General features: G+C 43.2%; 1 protein-coding gene across 4 annotated transcripts in view; it reads left to right on the top strand.

Moving 5' to 3' along the window:
- DAAM2 (dishevelled associated activator of morphogenesis 2) overlaps positions 1-27,036 on the top strand; it is a 471,074-nt gene that overhangs the window by 297,727 nt on the left and 146,311 nt on the right. The gene's annotated exons all lie outside the window — the stretch shown is intronic.

Below are 27,036 nucleotides of genomic sequence, written 5' to 3'. Positions count from 1 at the left end.
CATAGGGCTGTATATGGCATCACAGGGTAGTATAATATACTGTAACACAGTGACAGAGAGCAGAGTTATAGTACAGTCTGTGTATGGGTATATGGAGGGATACAGGTCATCATAGGGCTGTATATGACATCACAGGGTAGTATAATATACTGTAACACAGTGACAGAGAGAGCAGCGTTATAGTACAGTCTGTGTATGGGTATATGGAGGGATACAGGTCATCATAGGGCTGTATATGACATCACAGGGTAATATAATATACTGTAACACAGTGACAGAGAGCAGCATTATAGTACAGTCTGTGTATGTGTGTATGGAGGGATACAGGTCATCATAGGGCTGTATATGACATCACAGGGTAGTATAATATACTGTAACAGTGACAGAGAGCAGCGTTATAGTACAGTCTGTGTATGGGTATATGGAGGGATACAGGTCATCATAGGGCTGTATATGACATCACAGGGAAGTATAATATACTGTAACACAGTGACAGAGAGCAGCGTTATAGTACAGTCTGTGTATGGGTATATGGAGGGATACAGGTCATCATAGTGCTGTATATGACATCACAGGGTAGTATAATATACTGTAACACAGTGACAGAGAGAGCAGCGTTATAGTACAGTCTGTGTATGGGTATATGGAGGGATACAGGTCATCATAGGGCTGTATATGACATCACAGGGAAGTATAATATACTGTAACACAGTGACAGAGAGCAGCGTTATAGTACAGTCTGTGTATGGGTATATAGAGGGATACATGTCATCATAGTGCTGTATATGACATCACAGGGTAGTATAATATACTGTAACACAGTGACAGAGAGCAGCATTATAGTACAGTCTGTGTATGGGTATATGGAGGGATACAGGTCATCATAGGGCTGTATATGACATCACAGGGAAGTATAATATACTGTAGTGCAGTGACAGAGAGCAGCGTTATAGTACAGTCTGTGTATGTGTATATAGAGGGATACAGGTCATCATAGGGCTGTATATGACATCACAGGGCAGTATAATATACTGTAACAGTGACAGAGAGCAGCGTTATAGTACAGTCTGTGTATGTGTATATAGAGGGATACAGGTCATCATAGGGCTGTATATGGCATCACAGGGTAGTATAATATACTGTAATACAGTGACAGAGAGAGCAGCGTTATAGTACAGTCTGTGTATGGGTATATGGAGGGATACAGGTCATCATAGGGCTGTATATGACATCACAGGGTAGTATAATATACTGTAACACAGTGACAGAGAGCAGCCTTATAGTACAGTCTGTGTATGGGTATATAGAGGGATACAGGTCATCATAGGGCTGTATATGGCATCACAGGGTAGTATAATATACTGTAACACAGTGACAGAGAGCAGCGTTATAGTACAGTCTGTGTATGGGTATATGGAGGGATACAGGTCATCATAGGGCTGTATATGGCATCACAGGGTAGTATAATATACTGTAACACAGTGACAGACAGCAGCGTTATAGTACAGTCTGTGTATGTGTATATAGAGGGATACAGGTCATCATAGGGCTGTATATGACATCACAGGGTAGTATAATTTACTGTAACACAGTGACAGAGAGCAGCATTATAGTACAGTCTGTGTATGTGTATATAGAGGGATACAGGTCATCATAGGGCTGTATATGACATCACAGGGTAGTATAATATACTGTAACACAGTGACAGAGAGCAGCGTTATAGTACAGTCTGTGTATGGGTATATAGAGGGATACAGGTCATCATAGTGCTGTATATGACATCACAGGGTAGTATAATATACTGTAACACAGTGACAGAGAGAGCAGCGTTATAGTACAGTCTGTGTATGGGTATATGGAGGGATACAGGTCATCATAGGGCTGTATATGACATCACAGGGAAGTATAATATACTGTAGTGCAGTGACAGAGAGCAGCGTTATAGTACAGTCTGTGTATGGGTATATGGAGGGATACAGGTCATCATAGGGCTGTATATGACATCACAGGGTAGTATAATATACTGTAACACAGTGACAGAGAGAGCAGCGTTATAGTACAGTCTGTGTATGGGTATATAGAGGGATACAGGTCATCATAGGGCTGTATATGACATCACAGGGTAGTATAATATACTGTAACAGTGACAGAGAGCAGCGTTATAGTACAGTCTGTGTATGTGTATATAGAGGGATACAGGTCATCATAGGGCTGTATATGGCATCACAGGGTAGTATAATATACTGTAATACAGTGACAGAGAGAGCAGCGTTATAGTACAGTCTGTGTATGGGTATATGGAGGGATACAGGTCATCATAGGGCTGTATATGACATCACAGGGTAGTATAATATACTGTAACACAGTGACAGAGAGCAGCCTTATAGTACAGTCTGTGTATGGGTATATAGAGGGATACAGGTCATCAGAGGGCTGTATATGGCATCACAGGGTAGTATAATATACTGTAACACAGTGACAGACAGCAGCGTTATAGTACAGTCTGTGTATGTGTATATAGAGGGATACAGGTCATCATAGGGCTGTATATGACATCACAGGGTAGTATAATTTACTGTAACACAGTGACAGAGAGCAGCATTATAGTACAGTCTGTGTATGTGTATATAGAGGGATACAGGTCATCAGAGGGCTGTATATGGCATCACAGGGTAGTATAATATACTGTAACACAGTGACAGACAGCAGCGTTATAGTACAGTCTGTGTATGTGTATATAGAGGGATACAGGTCATCATAGGGCTGTATATGACATCACAGGGTAGTATAATTTACTGTAACACAGTGACAGAGAGCAGCATTATAGTACAGTCTGTGTATGTGTATATAGAGGGATACAGGTCATCATAGGGCTGTATATGACATCACAGGGTAGTATAATATACTGTAACACAGTGACAGAGAGAGCAGCGTTATAGTACAGTCTGTGTATGTGTATATAGAGGGATACAGGTCATCATAGGGCTGTATATGACATCACAGGGTAGTATAATATACTGTAATACAGTGACAGAGAGAGCAGCGTTATAGTACAGTCTGTGTATGGGTATATGGAGGGATACAGGTCATCATAGGGCTGTATACGGCATCACAGGGTAGTATAATATACTGTAACACAGTGACAGAGAGCAGCGTTATAGTACAGTCTGTGTATGGGTATATAGAGGGATACAGGTCATCATAGGGCTGTATATGGCATCACAGGGTAGTATAATATACTGTAACACAGTGACAGAGAGCAGCGTTATAGTACAGTCTGTGTATGGGTATATGGAGGGATACAGGTCATCATAGGGCTGTATATGACATCACAGGGTAGTATAATATACTGTAACACAGTGACAGAGAGCAGCGTTATAGTACAGTCTGTGTATGGGTATATGGAGGGATACAGGTCATCATAGGGCTGTATATGGCATCACAGGGTAGTATAATATACTGTAACACAGTGACAGACAGCAGCGTTATAGTACAGTCTGTGTATGTGTATATAGAGGGATACAGGTCATCATAGGGCTGTATATGACATCACAGGGTAGTATAATATACTGTAGTGCAGTGACAGAGAGCAGCGTTATAGTACAGTCTGTATATGTGTATATAGAGGGATACAGGTCATCATAGGGCTGTATATGACATCACAGGGTAGTATAATATACTGTAACACAGTGACAGAGAGCAGCGTTATAGTACAGTCTGTGTATGTGTATGTGTATATAGAGGGATACAGGTCATCATAGGGCTGTATATGGCATCACAGGGTAGTATAGTATACTGTAACACAGTGACAGAAAGTAGCGTTATAGTACAATCTGTGTATGGGTTTATAGAGGGATACAGGTCATCATAGGGCTGTATATGGCATCACAGGGTAGTATAATATACTGTAACACAGTGATAGAGAGAGCAGCGTTATAGTACAGTCTGTGTATGTGTATATAGAGGGATACAGGTCATCATAGGGCTGTATATGACATCACAGAGTAGTATAATATACTGTAACACAGTGACAGAGAGCAGCGTTATAGTACAGTCTGTGTATGTGTATATGGAGGGATACATGTCATCATAGGGCTGTATATGACATCACAGGGTAGTATAATATACTGTAACACAGTGACAGAGAGCAGCGTTATAGTACAGTCTGTGTATGTGTATATAGAGGGATACAGGTCATCATAGGACTGTATATGGCATCACAGGGTAGTATAATATACTGTAACACAATGACAGAGAGCAGCGTTATAGTACAGTCTGTGTATGTGTATATAGAGTAGGGGTGGGCAACAGGCGGCCCGCGGGCCGGATGCGGCCCGCGGACCGATCGTGCCTGGCCCGCTGTGCCCCATTAGAGTGCAATGACAAGCGGCCCGACAGGCCGCTTGTCATTGCACTGTTCTCAGACGAGGCGCCGCTGAGGAAATCCCGGTCACGTCACAAGGTCAGCTGACCGGGATTTCCTCTGTTACCAAGCGCGCTGGGCGGCACGGGGGGCGGGCACTGCGCTTGGCGGCTGAGTGAGGAGAAGAAGCAGCGGCCAGCGAGCGGGAGCAAGAGGCCACATCAGCAGTGACTCCAGGCGGCATCATCGGACAGCGGGGATCGTCTGCCACTGTGACGAACAGGTAAACCCCCTGTCCTGCCAGCCCCTGGATCACTGCTTAAGCTGCCATATAGGTTTAGGGGTGGGGAGGCAGCTGAGTTAAAAACTACAATATGGGTTTAGGGGAGGGAGGGGATAGGGGGGTAGGGACTGTCTGCCGTAATGTGTAAAAAAGGGTGATGCTGTCTGCCGTAATGTGTAAAAAGGGGGATGATGTCTGCCATAATGTGTAAAAACGGAGGCACTGTCTGCTGTAATGTGTAAAAAGGGGGACGATGTCTGCCGTAATGTGTAAAAAGGGGACGCAGTCTGCCGTAATGTGTAAAAAGGGGGACAATGTCTGCCGTAATGTGTAAAAAGGGGACGCAGTCTGCCGTAATGTGTAAAAAGTGGACACAGTCTGCCGTAATGTGTAAAAAGGGGGACAATGTCTGCCGTAATGTGTAAAAACGGGGCCGCTGTCTGCTGTAATGTGTAAAAAGGGGGATGATGTCTGCCGTAATGTGTAAAAAGTGGACGCAGTCTGCCGTAATGTGTAAAAAGGGGAACAATGTCTGCCATAATGTGTAAAAACGGGGGCGCTGTCTGCTGTAATGTGTAAAAAGGGGGACGATGTCTGCCGTAATGTGTAATAAGGGGACGCTATCTGCCGTAATGTGTAAAAAGGGGACTCTTTTTGAGTATTTTGTGTGTGGCCCTCGAATATTCGTTGGAAGTGTTAAGCGGCCCCCCAGCTGAAATAATTGCCCACCCCTGATATAGAGGGATACAGGTCATCATAGGGCTGTATACGGCATCACAGGGTAGTATAATATACTGTAACACAGTGATAGAGAGCAGCGTTATAGTACAGTCTGTGTATGTGTATATAGAGGGATACAGGTCATCATAGGGCTGTATATGGCATCACAGGGTAGTATAATATACTGTAACACAGTGACAGAGAGCAGCGTTATAGTACAGTCTGTGTATGTGTATATGGAGGGATACAGGTCATCATAGGGCTGTATATGACATCACAGGGTAGTATAATATACTGTAACACAGTGACAGAGAGCAGCGTTATAGTACAGTCTGTGTATGTGTATATAGAGGGATACAGGTCATCATAGGGCTGTATACGGCATCACAGGGTAGTATAATATACTGTAACACAGTGACAGAGAGCAGCGTTATAGTACAGTCTGTGTATGGGTATATGGAGGGATACAGGTCATCATAGGGCTGTATATGACATCACAGGGTAGTATAATATACTGTAACACAGTGACAGAGAGAGCAGCGTTATAGTACAGTCTGTGTATGGGTATATGGAGGGATACAGGTCATCATAGGGCTGTATATGGCATCACAGGGTAGTATAATATACTGTAACACAGTGATAAAGAGAGCAGCGTTATAGTACAGTCTGTGTATGGGTATATGGAGGGATACAGGTCATCATAGGGCTGTATATGACATCACAGGGTAGTATAATATACTGTAACACAGTGACAGAGAGCAGCGTTATAGTACAGTCTGTGTATGTGTATATAGAGGGATACAGGTCATCATAAGGCTGTATATGACATCACAGGGTAGTATAATATACTGTAACACAGTGACAGAGAGCAGCATTATAGTACAGTCTGTGTATGTGTATATAGAGGGATACAGGTCATCATAAGGCTGTATATGACATCACAGGGTAGTATAATATACTGTAACACAGTGATAGAGAGCAGCGTTATAGTACAGTCTGTATGGGTATATGGAGGGATACAGGTCATCATAGGACTGTATATGGCATCACAGGGTAGTATAATATACTGTAACACAGTGACAGAGAGCAGCCTTATAGTACAGTCTGTGTATGGGTATATGGAGGGATACAGGTCATCATAGGGTTGTATATGGCATCACAGGGTAGTATAATATACTGTAACACAGTGACAGAGAGAGCAGCATTATAGTACAGTCTGTGTATGTGTATATGGAGGGATACAGGTCATCATAGGGCTGTATATGACATCACAGGGTAGTATAATATACTGTAACACAGTGACAGAGAGAGCAGCGTTATAGTACAGTCTGTGTATGGGTATATGGAGGGATACAGGTCATCATAGGGCTGTATATGACATCACAGGGTAGTATAATATACTGTAACACAGTGATAGAGAGAGCAGCGTTATAGTACAGTCTGTGTATGGGTATATAGAGGGATACAGGTCATCATAGGGCTGTATATGACATCACAGGGTAGTATAATATACTGTAACACAGTGACAGAGAGCAGCATTATAGTACAGTCTGTGTATGTGTATATAGAGGGATACAGGTCATCATAGGGCTGTATATGACATCACAGGGTAGTATAATATACTGTAACACAGTGATAGAGAGAGCAGCGTTATAATACAGTCTGTGTATGGGTATATAGAGGGATACAGGTCATCATAGTGCTGTATATGACATCACAGGGTAGTATAATATACTGTAACACAGTGACAGAGAGCAGCGTTATAGTACAGTCTGTGTATGGGTATATGGAGGGATACAGCTCATCATAGGGCTGTATATGGCATCACAGGGTAGTATAATATACTGTAACACAGTGACAGAGAGCAGCGTTATAGTACAGTCTGTGTATGTGTATATAGAGGGATACAGGTCATCATAGGACTGTATATGGCATCACAGGGTAGTATAATATACTGTAACACAGTGACAGAGAGCAGCGTTATAGTACAGTCTGTGTATGGGTATATGGAGGGATACAGGTCATCATAGGACTGTATATGACATCACAGAGTAGTATAATATACTGTAACACAGTGACAGAGAGAGCAGCGTTATAGTACAGTCTGTGTATGTGTATATAGAGGGATACAGGTCATCATAGGGCTGTATATGACATCACAGGGTAGTATAATATACTGTAACACAGTGACAGAGAGCAGCATTATAGTACAGTCTGTGTATGGGTATATAGAGGGATACAGGTCATCATAGGGCTGTATATGGCATCACAGGGTAGTATAATATACTGTAACACAGTGACAGAGAGAGCAGCGTTATAGTACAGTCTGTGTATGGGTATATAGAGGGATACAGGTCATCATAGGGCTGTATATGACATCACAGGGTAGTATAATATACTGTAACACAGTGACAGAGAGAGCAGCGTTATAGTACAGTCTGTGTATGTGTATATAGAGGGATACAGGTCATCATAGGACTGTATATGGCATCACAGGGTAGTATAATATACTGTAACACAGTGACAGAGAGCAGCGTTATAGTACAGTCTGTGTATGTGTATATAGAGGGATACAGGTCATCATAGGACTGTATATGGCATCACAGGGTAGTATAATATACTGTAACACAGTGACAGAGAGCAGCGTTATAGTACAGTCTGTGTATGTGTATATGGAGGGATACAGGTCATCATAGGGCTGTATATGGCATCACAGGGTAGTATAATATACTGTAACACAGTGACAGAGAGCAGCGTTATAGTACAATCTGTGTATGGGTATATGGAGGAATACAGGTCATCATAGGGCTGTATATGACATCACAGGGTAGTATAATATACTGTAACACAGTGACAGAGAGAGCAGCGTTATAGTACAGTCTGTGTATGTGTATATAGAGGGATACAGGTCATCATAGGGCTGTATATGACATCACAGGGTAGTATAATATACTGTAACACAGTGACAGAGAGCAGCGTTATAGTACAGTCTGTGTATGTGTATATAGAGGGATACAGGTCATCATAGGGCTGTATATGACATCACAGGGTAGTATAATATACTGTAACACAATGACAGAGAGAGCAGCATTATAGTACAGTCTGTGTATGTGTATATGGAGGGATACAGGTCATCATAGGGCTGTATATGACATCACAGGGTAGTATAATATACTGTAACACAGTGACAGAGAGCAGCGTTATAGTACAGTCTGTGTATGTGTATATAGAGGGATACAGGTCATCATAGGGCTGTATATGACATCACAGGGTAGTACAGGTTGAGTATCCCATATCCAAATATTCCGAAATACGGAATATTCCGAAATACGGACCTTTTTGAGTGAGAGTGAGATAGTGAAACCTTTGTTTTTTGATGGCTCAATGTACACAAACTTTGTTTAATACACAAAGTTATTAAACATATTGTATTGAATGACCCTCAGGCTGTGTGTATAAGGTGTATATGAAACATAAATGAATTGTGTGAATGTAGACACACTTTGTTTAATGCACAAAGTTATAAAAAATATTGGCTAAAATGACCTTCAGGCTGTGTGTATAAGGTGTATATGTAACATAAATGCATTCTGTGCTTAGATTTAGGTCCCATCACCATGATATCTCATTATGTTAGGCAATTATTCTAAAATACGGAAAAATCCCATATCCAAAATACCTCTGGTCCCAAGCATTTTGGATAAGGGAGGCTCAACCTGTATAATATACTGTAACACAGTGACAGAGAGCAGCGTTATAGTACAGTCTGTGTATGGGTATATGGAGGGATACAGGTCATCATAGGACTGTATATGACATCACAGGGTAGTATAGTATACTGTAACACAGTGACAGAGAGCAGCGTTATAGTACAGTCTGTGTATGTGTATATAGAGGGATACAGGTCATCATAGGGCTGTATATGACATCACAGGGTAGTATAATATACTGTAGTGCAGTGACAGAGAGCAGCGTTATAGTACAGTCTGTGTATGTGTATATAGAGGGATACAGGTCATCATAGGACTGTATATGACATCACAGGGTAGTATAATATACTGTAACACAGTGACAGAGAGAGCAGCGTTATAGTACAGTCTGTGTATGGGTATATGGAGGGATACAAGTCATCATAGGGCTGTATATGGCATCACAGGGTAGTATAATATACTGTAACACAGTGACAGAGAGCAGCGTTATAGTACAGTCTGTGTATGTGTATATAGAGGGATACAGGTCATCATAGGGCTGTATATGGCATCACAGGGTAGTATAATATACTGTAACACAGTGACAGAGAGCAGCGTTATAGTACAGTCTGTGTATGTGTATATAGAGGGATACAGGTCATCATAGGGCTGTATACGGCATCACAGGGTAGTATAATATACTGTAACACAGTGACAGAGAGCAGAGTTATAGTACAGTCTGTGTATGGGTATATGGAGGGATACAGGTCATCATAGGGCTGTATATGGCATCACAGGGTAGTATAATATACTGTAGTGCAGTGACAGAGAGCAGCGTTATAGTACAGTCTGTGTATGGGTATATAGAGGGATACAGGTCATCATAGGGCTGTATATGACATCACAGAGTAGTATAATATACTGTAACACAGTGACAGAGAGCAGCGTTATAGTACAGTCTGTGTATGTGTATATGGAGGGATACAGGTCATCATAGGGCTGTATATGGCATCACAGGGTAGTATAATATACTGTAACACAGTGACAGAGAGCAGCGTTATAGTACAGTCTGTGTATGGGTATATGGAGGGATACAGGTCATCATAGGGCTGTATATGACATCACAGGGTAGTATAATATACTGTAACACAGTGACAGAGAGAGCAGCGTTATAGTACAGTCTGTGTATGTGTATATGGAGGGATACAGGTCATCATAGGGCTGTATATGACATCACAGGGTAGTATAATATACTGTAACACAGTGACAGAGAGCAGCGTTATAGTACAGTCTGTGTATGTGTATATGGAGGGATACAGGTCATCATAGGGCTGTATATGGCATCACAGGGTAGTATAATATACTGTAACACAGTGACAGAGAGCAGCCTTATAGTACAGTCTGTGTATGTGTATATAGAGGGATACAGGTCATCATAGGGCTGTATATGACATCACAGGGTAGTATAATATACTGTAACACAATGACAGAGAGAGCAGCATTATAGTACAGTCTGTGTATGTGTATATGGAGGGATACAGGTCATCATAGGGCTGTATATGACATCACAGGGTAGTATAATATACTGTAACACAGTGACAGAGAGCAGCGTTATAGTACAGTCTGTGTATGGGTATATGGAGGGATACAGGTCATCATAGGACTGTATATGACATCACAGGGTAGTATAATATACTGTAACACAGTGACAGAGAGCAGCCTTATAGTACAGTCTGTGTATGTGTATATAGAGGGATACAGGTCATCATAGGGCTGTATATGACATCACAGGGTAGTATAATATACTGTAACACAGTGACAGAGAGCAGCCTTATAGTACAGTCTGTGTATGTGTATATAGAGGGATACAGGTCATCATAGGGCTGTATATGACATCACAGGGTAGTATAATATACTGTAACACAGTGACAGAGAGAGCAGCGTTATAGTACAGTCTGTGTATGTGTATATGGAGGGATACAGGTCATCATAGGGCTGTATATGACATCACAGGGTAGTATAATATACTGTAACACAGTGACAGAGAGCAGCGTTATAGTACAGTCTGTGTATGTGTATATGGAGGGATACAGGTCATCATAGGGCTGTATATGGCATCACAGGGTAGTATAATATACTGTAACACAGTGACAGAGAGCAGCCTTATAGTACAGTCTGTCTATGTGTATATAGAGGGATACAGGTCATCATAGGGCTGTATATGACATCACAGGGTAGTATAATATACTGTAACACAGTGACAGAGAGAGCAGCGTTATAGTACAGTCTGTGTATGGGTATATGGAGGGATACAGGTCATCATAGGGCTGTATATAACATCACAGGGTAGTATAATATACTGTAACACAATGACAGAGAGAGCAGCGTTATAGTACAGTCTGTGTATGTGTATATGGAGGGATACAGGTCATCATAGGGCTGTATATAACATCACAGGGTTGTATAATATACTGTAACACAGTGACAGAGAGCAGCCTTATAGTACAGTCTGTGTATGTGTATATAGAGGGATACAGGTCATCATACGGCTGTATATGACATCACAGGGTAGTATAATATACTGTAACACAGTGACAGAGAGCAGCGTTATAGTACAGTCTGTGTATGTGTATATAGAGGGATACAGGTCATCATAGGGCTGTATATGACATCACAGGGTAGTATAATATACTGTAACACAGTGACAGAGAGAGCAGCGTTATAGTACAGTCTGTATGGGTATATGGAGGGATACAGGTCATCATAGGGCTGTATATGGCATCACAGGGTAGTATAATATACTGTAACACAGTGACAGAGAGCAGCCTTATAGTACAGTCTGTGTATGTGTATATAGAGGGATACAGGTCATCATAGGGCTGTATATGACATCACAGGGTAGTATAATATACTGTAACACAGTGACAGAGAGAGCAGCGTTATAGTACAGTCTGTATGGGTATATGGAGGGATACAGGTCATCATAGGGCTGTATATGACATCACAGGGTAGTATAATATACTGTAACACAGTGACAGAGAGCAGCGTTATAGTACAGTCTGTGTATGGGTATATGGAGGGATACAGGTCATCATAGGACTGTATATGACATCACAGGGTAGTATAATATACTGTAACACAGTGACAGAGAGCAGCCTTATAGTACAGTCTGTGTATGTGTATATAGAGGGATACAGGCCATCATAGGGCTGTATATGACATCACAGGGTAGTATAATATACTGTAACACAGTGACAGAGAGAGCAGCGTTATAGTACAGTCTGTGTATGTGTATATGGAGGGATACAGGTCATCATAGGGCTGTATATGACATCACAGGGTAGTATAATATACTGTAACAAAGTGACAGAGAGCAGCGTTATAGTACAGTCTGTGTATGTGTATATGGAGGGATACAGGTCATCATAGGGCTGTATATGGCATCACAGGGTAGTATAATATACTGTAACACAGTGACAGAGAGCAGCCTTATAGTACAGTCTGTGTATGTGTATATAGAGGGATACAGGTCATCATAGGGCTGTATATGACATCACAGGGTAGTATAATATACTGTAACACAGTGACAGAGAGAGCAGCGTTATAGTACAGTCTGTGTATGGGTATATGGAGGGATACAGGTCATCATAGGGCTGTATATAACATCACAGGGTAGTATAATATACTGTAACACAATGACAGAGAGAGCAGCGTTATAGTACAGTCTGTGTATGTGTATATGGAGGGATACAGGTCATCATAGGGCTGTATATAACATCACAGGGTTGTATAATATACTGTAACACAGTGACAGAGAGCAGCCTTATAGTACAGTCTGTGTATGTGTATATAGAGGGATACAGGTCATCATACGGCTGTATATGACATCACAGGGTAGTATAATATACTGTAACACAGTGACAGAGAGCAGCGTTATAGTACAGTCTGTGTATGTGTATATAGAGGGATACAGGTCATCATAGGGCTGTATATGACATCACAGGGTAGTATAATATACTGTAACACAGTGACAGAGAGAGCAGCGTTATAGTACAGTCTGTATGGGTATATGGAGGGATACAGGTCATCATAGGGCTGTATATGGCATCACAGGGTAGTATAATATACTGTAACACAGTGACAGAGAGCAGCCTTATAGTACAGTCTGTGTATGTGTATATAGAGGGATACAGGTCATCATAGGGCTGTATATGACATCACAGGGTAGTATAATATACTGTAACACAGTGACAGAGAGAGCAGCGTTATAGTACAGTCTGTATGGGTATATGGAGGGATACAGGTCATCATAGGGCTGTATATGGCATCACAGGGTAGTATAATATACTGTAACACAGTGACAGAGAGCAGCGTTATAGTACAGTCTGTGTATGTGTATATAGAGGGATACAGGTCATCATAGGACTGTATATGGCATCACAGGGTAGTATAATATACTGTAACACAGTGACAGAGAGCAGCCTTATAGTACAGTCTGTGTATGTGTATATAGAGGGTGTATGTGTATATAGAGGGATACAGGTCATCATAGGGCTGTATATGACATCACAGGGTAGTATAATATACTGTAACACAGTGACAGGGAGAGCAGCGTTATAGTACAGTCTGTGTATGTGTATATAGAGGGATACAGGTCATCATAGGGCTGTATATGACATCACAGGGTAGTATAATATACTGTAACACAGTGACAGAGAGAGCAGCGTTATAGTACAGTCTGTATGGGTATATGGAGGGATACAGGTCATCATAGGGCTGTATATGGCATCACAGGGTAGTATAATATACTGTAACACAGTGACAGAGAGAGCAGCGTTATAGTACAGTCTGTGTATGGTCCAGAGACTTATGGAATATGGGTTTTATCAACATTAACATGATGAGTTTTCATTTCTTATATAATGTTTTATATTAAGTATTTTACAGCCATCAATGAGGCTTTTATGGGGTGTCCGGAACACTCTAAACCTCTGTTAATTCTTAGGAGTCACATGCTGCTGCCACCATTTTAGCGTATTTTGCAATAGTTGCGCCTGCGGCTTTATGCTTATACTAGTGAAAGCCCCTCCCTTGGTGCACAACCCTGCGTCTGACTGTGCAAGGAATGAGATTCCCGCTACAGTATGTGCGTTTAGAGACCAAGCAACTCTGCTTGGTGCGTCTGTAGATCAGACACTCCATGGAAACTTCCACCTGCCCCATGCTCGGTGTAGAATCTCCATCAGAGTATAGCCTCCAATATAAGCAATCAAGTGTCTGAGTTCACAACCAGTTTATACTACTACTGTATATCCCGCGACTCTCCCATAGGACACCCAGAGGACAGTGCACCTGTATCATCACCTCCCAGGATCGCCCATACACATCTCCAATACATTTCACAGTCACTACTGTGTGATTTCTCAGCTACTGACATGCATGCACAGGTTTGCACAGATATTGCTGTGACTCATAATCAGACCATTAATATCTATTCTCCCCTTACAGTATATTCACGTGGACACAAATGAAATACAGCCCTGCTGGCAGGAACAATATATAAATTCATATTTTAAGCCACACAAGTGATGAATAATTTGTTACAGACCAGCCCATTCCCCACAGTTATTGCAGCAATGCTGCCGACGCCACACGTAGCGCAGAGATTTATGGCGACGAGGAGCCTCTGAGCGTGTATTGGAAACACCCAGCATATGTTTGGAATAATTTCTATACGTAGGATTTTTATATTCTGGAATGTGCTAATTACGACTGAAGCAATGCTTGCTTCTGTATATGAACTCGTTTTATACACGTGCAAAACTCGTGCGCTGTTTTATATTCAGGGGTTATATTAAGTATTTAGCTATTTGGTATTTCTACATTTTCATTTATTAGATAATGGAATCATGGGCTCATAAATATTCATGCAGTTAGATACATCTGACTACTACACCGTGAAGGTCACATTATGCATGGAGTGTAGTGCATCTGTGTATAGTTATGCTGTTTCAATTGAGTTTCAAATAAAAGTGCAGTACCTGTCTAGGAGTTGATTAGTGAGTTTCTAAAGAGAAGCTTCATCAAGAAGAGCAAAGAATTTACAAAACAAATCAGTGAAAGAATTATTGAATAGCCGTGGTCAGGGGAAAGGTATAAGTAGATTTAGAAAAACAAACAAAAAACTTCTGATACCCCCTGGAGCACACTCAGAAGAAGACTACTATGCTCTTGGGAAGTCCCTGGGGTATCCGGTCTCTAGGTCGACCACACTTAGGTCGACATGCATTAGCTCGACCACTAATGGTCGACATGCATTAGGTCAACATGTTTTCTATGTCGACATGACACAAAGTCGACATGAGTTTTTCCCATTTTCCCCATTTTTGGAACTTTTTCTTTCTTTACGATCCATGTGGCCTACAATTGGAAACGGGAACAGGAAGCATGGCGAGAGAAGCGAGCCAGGCGAGAGGATACAGTGCACTCATTGGGGTTCCCCGTCACTCTTATGAAGATAACGACACCAAAATAAAAATAAAAAACTCACGTCGACATAATGCTTGTGTCGACCTATTTCAGGTGTCGACTTAGTTACTGTCGACCGATAGTGGTCGTCCTAGACATTGTCGACCGAAGTGTGGTCGACCCTATGATCTACACCCGTGCTTCATGCAAAGGCCCCGGAGGTGGTATTTTGCGGCATTGTGGGTCCCCTCATTTCCGGAGCCCATACTGGCTACAGCAGTGACACCCAGGGTAGTTCCGCCATAGCCCTTAGTTGCTTTAATGAATACAAACTCATTTTTCCGGCCCAATTCAAATCCTTGCAGAATTAGTTTTCCCCGTATGGAGCAAAGTGACTGATTCATGATCCCTCTCAGTAATCATCTGTGGGCGGAAGCTCATCCATACACTCTCCATACATTCACCATACACTCTCCATACACTCACCATACACTCACCATACACTCACCATACACTCACTGTACATTCACCATACACTCACCGTCACCATCTGCCGCTCTGCCTGGAGATAGCCACCCACTTTCCTATGAAACGACAATTTGTTGGCAGTTTTTACGTTTTCCGGGTAGTAGGCTGTAGTGAAGTAAAGATAATATTAATCACCATAAGAGCAGGCTGTGCCAGATCATCTTCATATCTTTATATATTTATTTTATATACTGTATATTGTCTTTTTACGTAATAGCGCCTGTGACCCACTCCCAGTATACTGAGACAACCACTGGCAGCAGCGTTATTCCATCACCGCACACACTAAAATGCACCAATGTTGCATATGCCTGAGTCTCACTGTGCATACATCCCAATGGTTACCGATGCGGGGCGCAGTGAGAATTGGGACACACAGAACTGGAGTTTCAGTGGGCGTTCCTGGGTGGTAATGGGGGTGGCTGGCTAGACTTATTTTGCAGGTGCACTGGCACCGGCTGGCAACTATAGGGCTTATCTAATGTCCGATGGTGCGACTTATATGCGTCTAATGGTGTGAGATTGGGGGATTAGGGCGCTGCCGCTGGTGGGTTTCTCACTACAAATTCCAGTGGCTGCGGCATAAGTATAATTTCACAGACGCACTACGAGGCAGAAGCGGCTCTATCTGCGTTTATCTCTGAATCAGTGTCTTTGTGTTATGATAAAGAGTGTAAGAAAGCATCTAAAGTGATGGCTCTGTGTCACCCCCCTCCCATGTCACACACATACAGGGGAATCACAGACAGACACATACACACACGGGACACACAGACAGACACGAGACACACACAGGACACACAGACAGACACATACACACACGGGACACACAGACAGACACGAGACACACACAGGACACACAGACAGACACATACACACACGGGACACACAGACAGACACGGGACACACAGACAGACACGGGGCACACAGACAGACACATACACACACATGGGACACACAGACAGACACAGGACACACACAGGACACACAGACAGACACATACACACACATGGGACACACAGACAGACACGGGACACACACAGGACACACAGACAGACACATACACACACACACACGGGACACACAACCAGACGCATTTATGGGACTGTTAGACATACTGATGGGACACACAGACAGACACATTTATGGGACTGTTAGACATGCTGATGGGACATACAGACAGATGCATTTATGGGACTGTTAGACATACTGATGGGACACACAGACAGACGCATTTATGGGACTGTTAGACATACTGATGGGACACACAGACAGACGCATTTATGGGACTGTTAGACATACTGATGGAACACACAGACAGATGCATTTATGGGACTGTTAGACATGCTGATGGGACATACAGACAGATGCATTTATGGGACTGTTAGACATACTGATGGGACATACAGACAGATGCATTTATGGGACTGTTAGACATACTGATGGGACACACAACCAGACGCATTTATGTGGCAGACAGACAGACACACTGATGGGACACACAGACAGACGCATTTATGGGACTGTTAGACATGCTGATGGGACATACAGACAGATGCATTTATGGGACTGTTAGACATACTGATGGGACACACAGACAGACACATTTATGGGACTATTAGACATACTGATGAAACACACAGACAGATGCATTTATGGACTGTTAGACATGCTGATGGGACATACAGACAGACGCATTTATGGGACTGTTAGACATGCTGATGGGACATACAGACAGATGCATTTATGGGACTGTTAGACATACTGATGGGACACACAACGTGACACATTTATGTGGCAGACAGACAGACACACTGATGGGATAGGATTAGTGTTCCCTTTTTTTTATGCTGCGCTTATAAAAACAGTAAATACCCATAAGATTGGAACAGGTTATGTGTTGAAGATTTATATGAGGAATAGTTGGGGTCTCACCGCCATTTTGGGGCGCATCTGTATAATAATTGACAGGTCCCATCTCCATCATACGCAGATGCATGCCCCCAGGGCCGGTGTCAGGGGGTGTGTCAAAGGGGACACCCGTACTAGGCCCTAAGTATCAGAAGGGCCCCAAGGATAGGCCACTTAGTGCCCGGCAAGGATGTGAGCCATCTTGTCCAAATAGGGCAGTGAGCTGTAGGCGGTGTGGGGGTGGCCTCATAGTGACAGGAGCCTCTCACACACAGTGACTGTGCGGCACAAGTCTGCGCAAGCTCTTCCGGATCCAGCTCTGTTGCAGGCTGTTACGGGACATGGCAGCAGCTCTACTGGCCAGGATTCCGTGTCCTGCGCCAGCCTTTATGGTGGGGTGTGAGGGCCCCATGGTACCTGCTGTGCGGTGTTCGGGTACCGGGGAGTACAGCGCAGGTGAATCTCTCCCCGGGGCACGAGTGGATTGGTGAGGGGATACAGGGCTTTGGGATAGGGTGGAGGAGCTGGGAATGCAGCATGGAGTCATTGGGGAGAGGCAGACTGTGGGGTGTGTGGGAGGAAGGAGAGAGGGAGACACAGACTGTGGTGTGTGTGGGGAAGGAAGGCGTTATATACAAATTTATGTGTACTGTATGTGTATAAATATTTATTAATAGTTTCTTTTATAGTGCAGCAAATTCCATTACGCTTTTTTATATATATATCTGAGGGGGCCCCCGATATATCACTGTACCGGGCCCCAAGATTTCTGTTGCCGGCCTTGCATGCCCCCACCGCACAGTTTAGACAGACCAGGATAGGGCAGAACCATGCGGTGCTAGCACAAGGTAAGTATAGCAGGGGCGACGCTAGGCTGGGGTGACCTGACATGTGCCGGGACCATATTGCTAATAAACTAAAAATTAGCAAACACTCCCGGGAAATAGGTTTTCTGTGCAGATCTGCGTTTGATGACGGCTCTAGGTCCTGTGATATATCTGGATATGGTGGATGATCAGTGTTTCGATCTGTTTCGCCCTCTTCTCACAGTTTGTGCCACTAAAATGTATAATTTAGCTTCTTATTTTTATATTCTGTTCTGTAATAGTCCTGGATTTCGAGGTTCCTAATGACATTGGTTAGCAGGACCAGGTATTAGAGGTATTTTTTCCCATCCGTTCTACGGCTCTGCTTTACAATGATGGGTTATCTTAGTCTAACATGTGAAACAGTTTGTAGGAAACACTGTAGCTAACAGAACAATATAATTAGAATGTTAGCTCCGCTGTATGACTGGAAAATGCAATGCATGGAGGTGGTCATTCTGAGTTGTTCGCTACCTGCATTTGTTCGCTGTGCAGCGATGAGGCAAAAAAACGGCACTTCTGCGCATGAGTATGCGGCGCAATGTGCATGTGCGGCGTACTATTACAACGAGCGATGTCGTTTTACACAGGGTCTAGTGATACTTTTCAGTCGCACAGGCAGCCGCAGAGTGATTGACAGGAAGAGGGCGTTTCTGGGTGTCAACTGACCGTTTTCAGGGAGTGTTCGGAAAAAAGCAGGCGTGCCAGCAAAAACGCAGGCGTGGCTGGGCGAACGCAGGGCGTGTTTGTGACGTCAAATCAGGAACTGAATGGTCTGAAGTGATCGCAAGCGCTGAGTAGGTCTGAAGCTACTCAGATTACAAGCAAAAAAAGAGAAATGTATCCCGCGCCCTAGTGGCAGCTTTGTACTAAACTCTCAAGAGCACAACTTCTTGATAAATACACAAATACAAAAACAAAGGAGTAATCCACAAGCGCCTCTAAATAAAAAACAATCTCCAGAGGATTTCCTCCCAGGTTTAGTCACTATATTCAGAGATAGAGTCTCCAATTTCTAGGGATAATTCCTTCCTCCACAATAAGGTTCGCACCTCGAACTGACCTCCACTCAGTATGGGATGTACATCAAAAGGTATCGTTAGATAATCTTCCACATCACTTCACAATCTATCAACTGGACATCATCCCGTCCCTTGTAATGGACACTCACCTCTGGTCTGTTCCCTATGTTCCTTCAAAGGTTTCTTTATCACCACCCTGGTCTCATCCAGATTCCCAGTACCGGTCACGATAACAGATACTTGCAGTGGGTGCGGTAACTCAGAGGTGCAAAAAGGAATTTTTCAAGCGGAATTTCTTTTAGCTCACCACAAGGTGATGTTTTTTATTCCATAGTAAAATTATTAAAAATACAAAACAAAAACTTAAAAACACAATCTAAAAGATCTCCACTATTTTCAGTTTGTTCTGTTATATCCCCTCAGGAACCGATTGAATTCTGATACTATATCAATTAATTTGAATTCACGGACCATGCACAGGGTTCAAACAATTAAGAACAACTTACAGATAGGGAGTTTTAAAATAGGTACCAACGCGTTTCGGATGTAGCTAGCCTTCCTGAGATGCCCTGAGGAAGGATAGCTACATCCGAAACGCGTTGGTACCTATTTTAAAACTCCCTATCTGTAAGTTGTTCTTAATTGTTTGAACCCTGTGCATGGTCCGTGAATTCAAATTAATTGATATAGTATCAGAATTCAATCGGTTCCTGAGGGGATATAACAGAACAAACTAAAAATAGTGGAGATCTTTTAGATTGTGTTTTTAAGTTTTTGTTTTGTATTTTTAATAATTTTACTATGGAATAAAAAACATCACCTTGTGGTGAGCTAAAAGAAATTCCGCTTGAAAAATTCCTTTTTGCACCTCTGAGTAACCGCACCCACTGCAAGTATCTGTTATCGTGACCGGTACTGGGAATCTGGATGAGACCAGGGTGGTGATAAAGAAACCTTTGAAGGAACATAGGGAACAGACCAGAGGTGAGTGTCCATTACAAGAGACGGGATGATGTCCAGTTGATAGATTGTGAAGTGATGTGGAAGATTATCTAAAGATACCTTTTGATGTACATCCCATACTGAGTGGAGGTCAGTTCGAGGTGCGAACCTTATTGTGGAGGAAGGAATTATCCCTAGAAATTGGAGACTATTTCTGAATATAGTGACTAAACCTGGGAGGAAATCCTCTGGAGATTGTTTTTTATTTAGAGGCGCTTGTGGATTACTCCTTTGTTTTTGTATTTGTGAAGCTACTCAGAAACTGCACAAAATTGTAGCCGCTCTGCGATCCCTTCGTTCGCACTTCTGCTAAGCTAAAATACACTCCCAGTGGGAGGCGGCATAGCGTTTGCACGGCTGCTAAAAACTGCTAGCGAGCGATCAACTCGGAATGACCACCAGAGTCACTAGTAGTACAGTACAGATATTGGGTCCGCTGTCAGTTGACATTTATTCTCCTGTATAACCCCCAATCTTCCACAGTCTGTGACACCAATGACCACCCACCACGGTGCCAGAAAGATAGCGCTACACAATGTATACATCCTGGCAGTGGTACAGCACAATATAGTGCTGCCAAGTGTCAGTCACATAGAGTTCTACATAACCAACTCTACAACACTTCATGGCTTGTACGGTAGACGCTCGGAGCTCTCCAGGAAAAACATCTCAAACTCATTAAGTTCATCTTCCAACAATGAGATGCAATCTCGCAGCCAGAGGCAACAGAGACGCAGACGAGCTCCAGAAATTGAGAGTGGAAAATATATAATGTGATTATCATTTTCATGATGGAAAGTGTAAAATACACATCTCATCATGGACATCTAGACTCCTCTGGAGATGGAATTCTGTAGGTGACGATGCATGCATCCTGGTCTGTGATACAAGACAGGACCTCCCGCTGGTCATTAGAAGGTACTGCGTAATGGTGGGTCCAGAGGTCACAACACTTCAGCAATTGCCCAAGGGGACTCTTGTGGGTTATTTTGTAAGATAATACAGTATGTAAAAACAAATAAAATACAGTAGGTGCCAGACGAGGGTTAGTGAGTAATATTGCTCAAATCCTAATAAGTCAGGAGTTAAACCATAGTGACCATACAGGTGTCTCCTCACTCTCAGGACACATGTATTACATACAGTCCGCTCTAACCCTAACCCTCCCTTTCTGCAGCCTAAACCTAACCCTCCCCCTCCTGCAGCCTGGACCGCTGGGTTTACTTTATGACCATGTTTTAGAACCTCTGGTCCGAGGATGGCAGACATTGGGGGTCATTCAGACCCAATTGCTGCTGTGCATTTTTGCACAGCAGCGTTTGGGTCTGAAGTGCACATGCGCCGGCGCTGCAGTGCGCCGGCGCATGGCTGACAGCCGATGGCTGTCGTAGCCTAGTGATCACCTCTGCCTGATTGACAGGCATTTTGCAGGGCTTCGATCAGGTCTGAATTAGTCCCGGTGTGTAATTACTGTATGTTCAGTTTATTTATATTGCTCTCACACAGTGTATTATGCAACGCTTTGCAGAGAATAGTTGGTCATTTACAGTACATAGAGACTTCTCTCAATGGTGCTTCCAATCTATATTCCCTATTACGTGGACTCATATTAATCGTCAGGAGCCTATTAACTTGCCAGTAAGTCATTTTGCATTGTTGGAGAAAACCGGAGTACACCACACACACAAACACGGACATACAAAGAAATGTTTTGCTGCTGCGTATACTGTACATCTAAGCTGCAGTGTGCATGCGTCCCACTTATGTTCGTACAAAGTCGCAGTAGCGATTTTAGAAGCACGCACACATAAGTGTATTGGAAATGTACTGGGCATGTCTGGGTAATGACAGGAAGTTGGCTATTCAGACGCTCGGAGACGGACAGTTTTATGGGCGTATTATGGGAGTATCACATACTTGTCAGTGAAGTGATTGCATACACGGGATGCTTAATGGCTGAAATTGCAGGCCGTACTCAGACGGAAAATCTGCACCTCCCATATGGATGTTACGACGGGTGTTGGCGTCGACAGATGCCGCAAGCGGTATTACAGCATCTATCGGCACTCACATTGGGTGTCCCAGACCTTGCCGTAATGCTGCACGCTTGTACACCACGGGAAGGGCCGATACTTGCACGTATTCAATTAGCCGTGATAACTGACTTTTTGCGCGAAAAAACTGACCTTTTCCGCGATTACAGCCTATTCAATTATCCGGGAAAATTTATCAGTGATAATTTTTTTGCACATTTTGCAAATTTCACTTCTCTGAGCAGGTGAAAAGTTGGGAAAAACCCCTGTTTAAGGTAAAAATCTTTGGATATGGTACAGAACCCCTGGGACACCCCCCTTAATTAGTCACATTGAAGTTTTAAATTATTTTTAATTGGCCAATAATGATGTAATTTTTGTGGTGAAAAAGTACAAAGTGATGGAAATTGGGGTTCAAGGTATGGGACAGGTATATTGGGGTGCTTTATGAGTGGGACAGGTGTTTTTAGGCTTGCAGCTAGGAGTATTCGGTCTGTTTCCACTTTTTTATTTAAAGTACCCTAAAATGACCCAAATATATACTTATACCCATTTTCATGTACCCCAAATTTAATGAGAGCATTTATTTTACACAAAAATACTTGCTTTCTATGATTTTTTTTTGCATTTAAAAAAAAATGCATACAACAGCCATTTCACACAATTTAAGTCTCCAAAAACTCTTTAAAGTGATCTCTAATACACTTCTCTTCTGTTATCCTATGTTAGTTTAGCATTTTTGGGGGTCCAGTGTGATTTTTCCATTTTCACCTACACTTTTCACTGCAAGAATTTTCTGGTGAAACCTGTTTGGAATTGAATAGGTCGAAAGGCGGGAGCGCGCATACCCGCGAAAAGCCATTTTCCCTGCAATTTTTGGCGACTGCCTCGTGAAAACTTCCCACGAATTTGCAGCTAATTGAATACCCCCTCAAGTCTCAGACGCTAAGGCGGTTGCAGCAGCCTGTGACTCAGACCTGTCCCTAATCTCCCTGCTTACCTTAGATGATACTCATGTGGTGCTGTAATTAGATTGTGCGTCTCGGTGTGGGGGAAAGGAAACATTCCCGACACATACAGATTATTCAGAGAATTGCTTGATTCAGATCATTGAGATTCTGTGGCTATGAGGAGGAAATGTATCTGATCCCCCCCCATATAAAGCTCCCAGACTGCTGGTGTTACATGCGTGAGTCAGGCAGGCCCAGCGGGGTCATACCCCTGGAGGAGGTAGGGAGTCAGACGCTTCATCAGACACCTTATCCTGGTAACAGGGGCTGACTGTGTAACCCTTTTGATGTGAGGAGGTGTAACACATGGATCACATTTTACATCTTGCTTTGGGCGGAAGGCCAGACAGAGGTTGTGTTACATGACGCAATCACTGTTATGACAGCAGATCGTTCTAGGACAATAATATTGATATATAATAATAATAATATAATAATAATGAGAAGTCCTTACAGCAGAATGGATTGTCCCCACATCTATCTATAGAGTATACATTCTGCAAAATGGGATAGATGCAGAGCGAAGTGGTGCAGCCGGAGTGGAAGTCGGAAGAACGTATCACGAAGCGTGCCGCAGTTCAGCCGCAGAACTTCACATGTGCAATGTATCCGTATTCCTCCATCAGTCTCTAATAGGGACTCTATATTATGCGCCAGCCCCCCTGGGAACATTGAAACCTGAAAATGAAAGAGAGTGTACAGATAGGAGTTGAGGTGGAGGCATCTCTTGTCTCAGACGCAAACAGCGAGCTTCAGCATACAGTGCAAGCGCTGAAGCGTATTTGCATATCCGGATGCTGAGTCGGACGGATCTTGGCCAATCTCTCTTTATGTGAAACGCACATTTCAAGTAGGGATGGCCATCAGTAGGTTAGTTATCAATGGTTGCAATCGATGGTAGCATTGATGGATAACTTTGACGGTGTGAAGCCATCTGTAAGGAAACAAGTAATGGTTCCACCCAACGACAGTCACCCCTGCCCCCTGCTTTAGTGTGTAATGAGCTGTGGGCCAATAAGATCTCAGAGGCGGGGCTTCGCTGGTGTCAGGGGTGGAGCTAGACTCTGTGTCCCGACACATTACAGACAAAAAAATATTTGGTAGCTCTGTATTATCAATGGCGGGGAACCATCAGATTCTCCCCCGTCGATGGTAAAAGTAGTCACCATTGGTCATAGACCATCGTTGATTTCAAATCTTAGGGGACTCACCCCTGAGCATACCTGCAGTTGGTGAGGCGACTACTGGCAGGAGACCTGTGAACTGTGGCCCTCCTGACAGCCAATAGCACAGATGCGGCGGCCAGTACGTCAGTCTGATGTCCATATTCTTCTCAAAGCTTTCACTGTAGATATCTCGCATATGGATCCTTGGGGCAGATGTATTAACCTGGAGAAGGCATAAGGAAGTGATAAACCAGTGATATGTGCAAGGTGATAAACACACCAGCCAATCAGATCCTAACTGTCAATTTACATATTGGAGCTGATTGGCTGGTGCCTTTATCACCTTGCACATATCACTGGTTTATCACTTCCTTATGCCTTCTCCAGGTTAATACATCTGCCCCCTTGTCCTTCATCCCTTATTTTACATGATATGGCCGATTTCCCTTCATAGGTCTAATACTTCATACGTTACATAGTAAAATGAATAAGTATTGGGTCTGTGTAAGTCCCAACTCGGTTCTGTCTTTCATATATATACTGTGTCAATGTGCAATGGCGGCTTTACTGCTCCTGTAACCTGAGTAGAGTTAATACAGTATCACCCCCTTTCTGTGTTTTACCATTCTACAGCACTAATATATTATTATAACGTGGGGCAATAAGGGAAAGACGTGTAATATACAGTACCGTTACGGCAGGCACGCAGTTTCCGAGCCTGTAAGAAATGTAGCCTGTCACAGAGTTGGGATCTGTATTATACAACATTCCTGTGACATTGTATCATTCTATAAAGGAATTTACATATATATTCCATAACTCTCCAAAGGAAGCTCCATCTTACTTAGAACAAGTTATGTTGACCCCTTAAGGGAGACACATTGAGCCTCACATAGAGTTCAGTGCAAGTACATTGGCGCCACGTGTGTAAACTGTTTTGTGCTGCGCTTGAACACAGCTTGTGTACGTTTGTCGACTTGCACACATCTTGCACTCACATCTACTTGCCCTCGCAGAAGTGGGGCAGAGATGTTCATTACAGTGAAGCTGCGGAGAACCCCGTTAGCCATGCCAGTCCTGACTTTTAAGAGAGCTGAAACGTTTCACAAACCTCGGGAATGGCGCAAGTTTACACAATGATGGCGGACAGTCACTTTCCTGCATCATACTCATATATACACTAGTTGTGCCTATATTATGGGTTCCGATGTATTAGTCGACAGTCAATAGGTCAACCCCCAACATGTATTAGGATGACATGGTCAAAATGTCAACGGGTAAAAGGTAGACCATCAACGCAAATTGTCGACACAATTATTTTTGGCTTTTGCTTGATTTGCCATCCATGTGGACTACGATTGGGAATAGTAACCTGTGGGGAGAGCAGCTAAGCACCTCGCCCGAAGCATGGCGAGCCAGTGAGGGTAAACATTTCCATGGATTGTGCTTAGAAAAAAACTTTAAAAAAAACTTGAGTCAACTTTTTGGGCGTTGACCATGATTATATGGACCTTTTGACCCTGTCAACTTTACCAATTGTCTACCTTTTACAAGCTGACCTTTTGACCTGTCGATCTTTTGACCCAGTCAACTTAATTCATGTCAACTATTAGGTCGACCTAATGTGATGCAGTCTATATACTGGCTGTCGGGATCCTGGCGTTCAGGAGGCTGACACCGGAATCCCGTCAGCCGGCATTTTACTGACAAACAGAATCCCAACACCCGCCCTGTATTCCCACTTGGTTGGTGGGTCCACACCACCAACCAAGTGGGAATACAACTTGTGGCGAGCGCAGCAAAACACCGGGCTCAATGCGTGGAGAGTGCAGCGAGCCCACGTAGGGGACTCGCTGCCGGGATTCCGGCAGACGGGATGCCGCTGTGGGTATAGGAACAGCCGGCATCCCGTCTGCCAGGATATCGTATGTTTCTCGACCTAATGACTGTCTATCTAGTGTAGACCTTCTATATC

This window comes from Pseudophryne corroboree, chromosome 4 (genome assembly GCF_028390025.1).
Source record: "Pseudophryne corroboree isolate aPseCor3 chromosome 4, aPseCor3.hap2, whole genome shotgun sequence".
NCBI classification, from domain to species: Eukaryota; Metazoa; Chordata; class Amphibia; order Anura; family Myobatrachidae; genus Pseudophryne; species Pseudophryne corroboree.
This window is presented reverse-complemented; position numbering and strand designations above follow the sequence as displayed.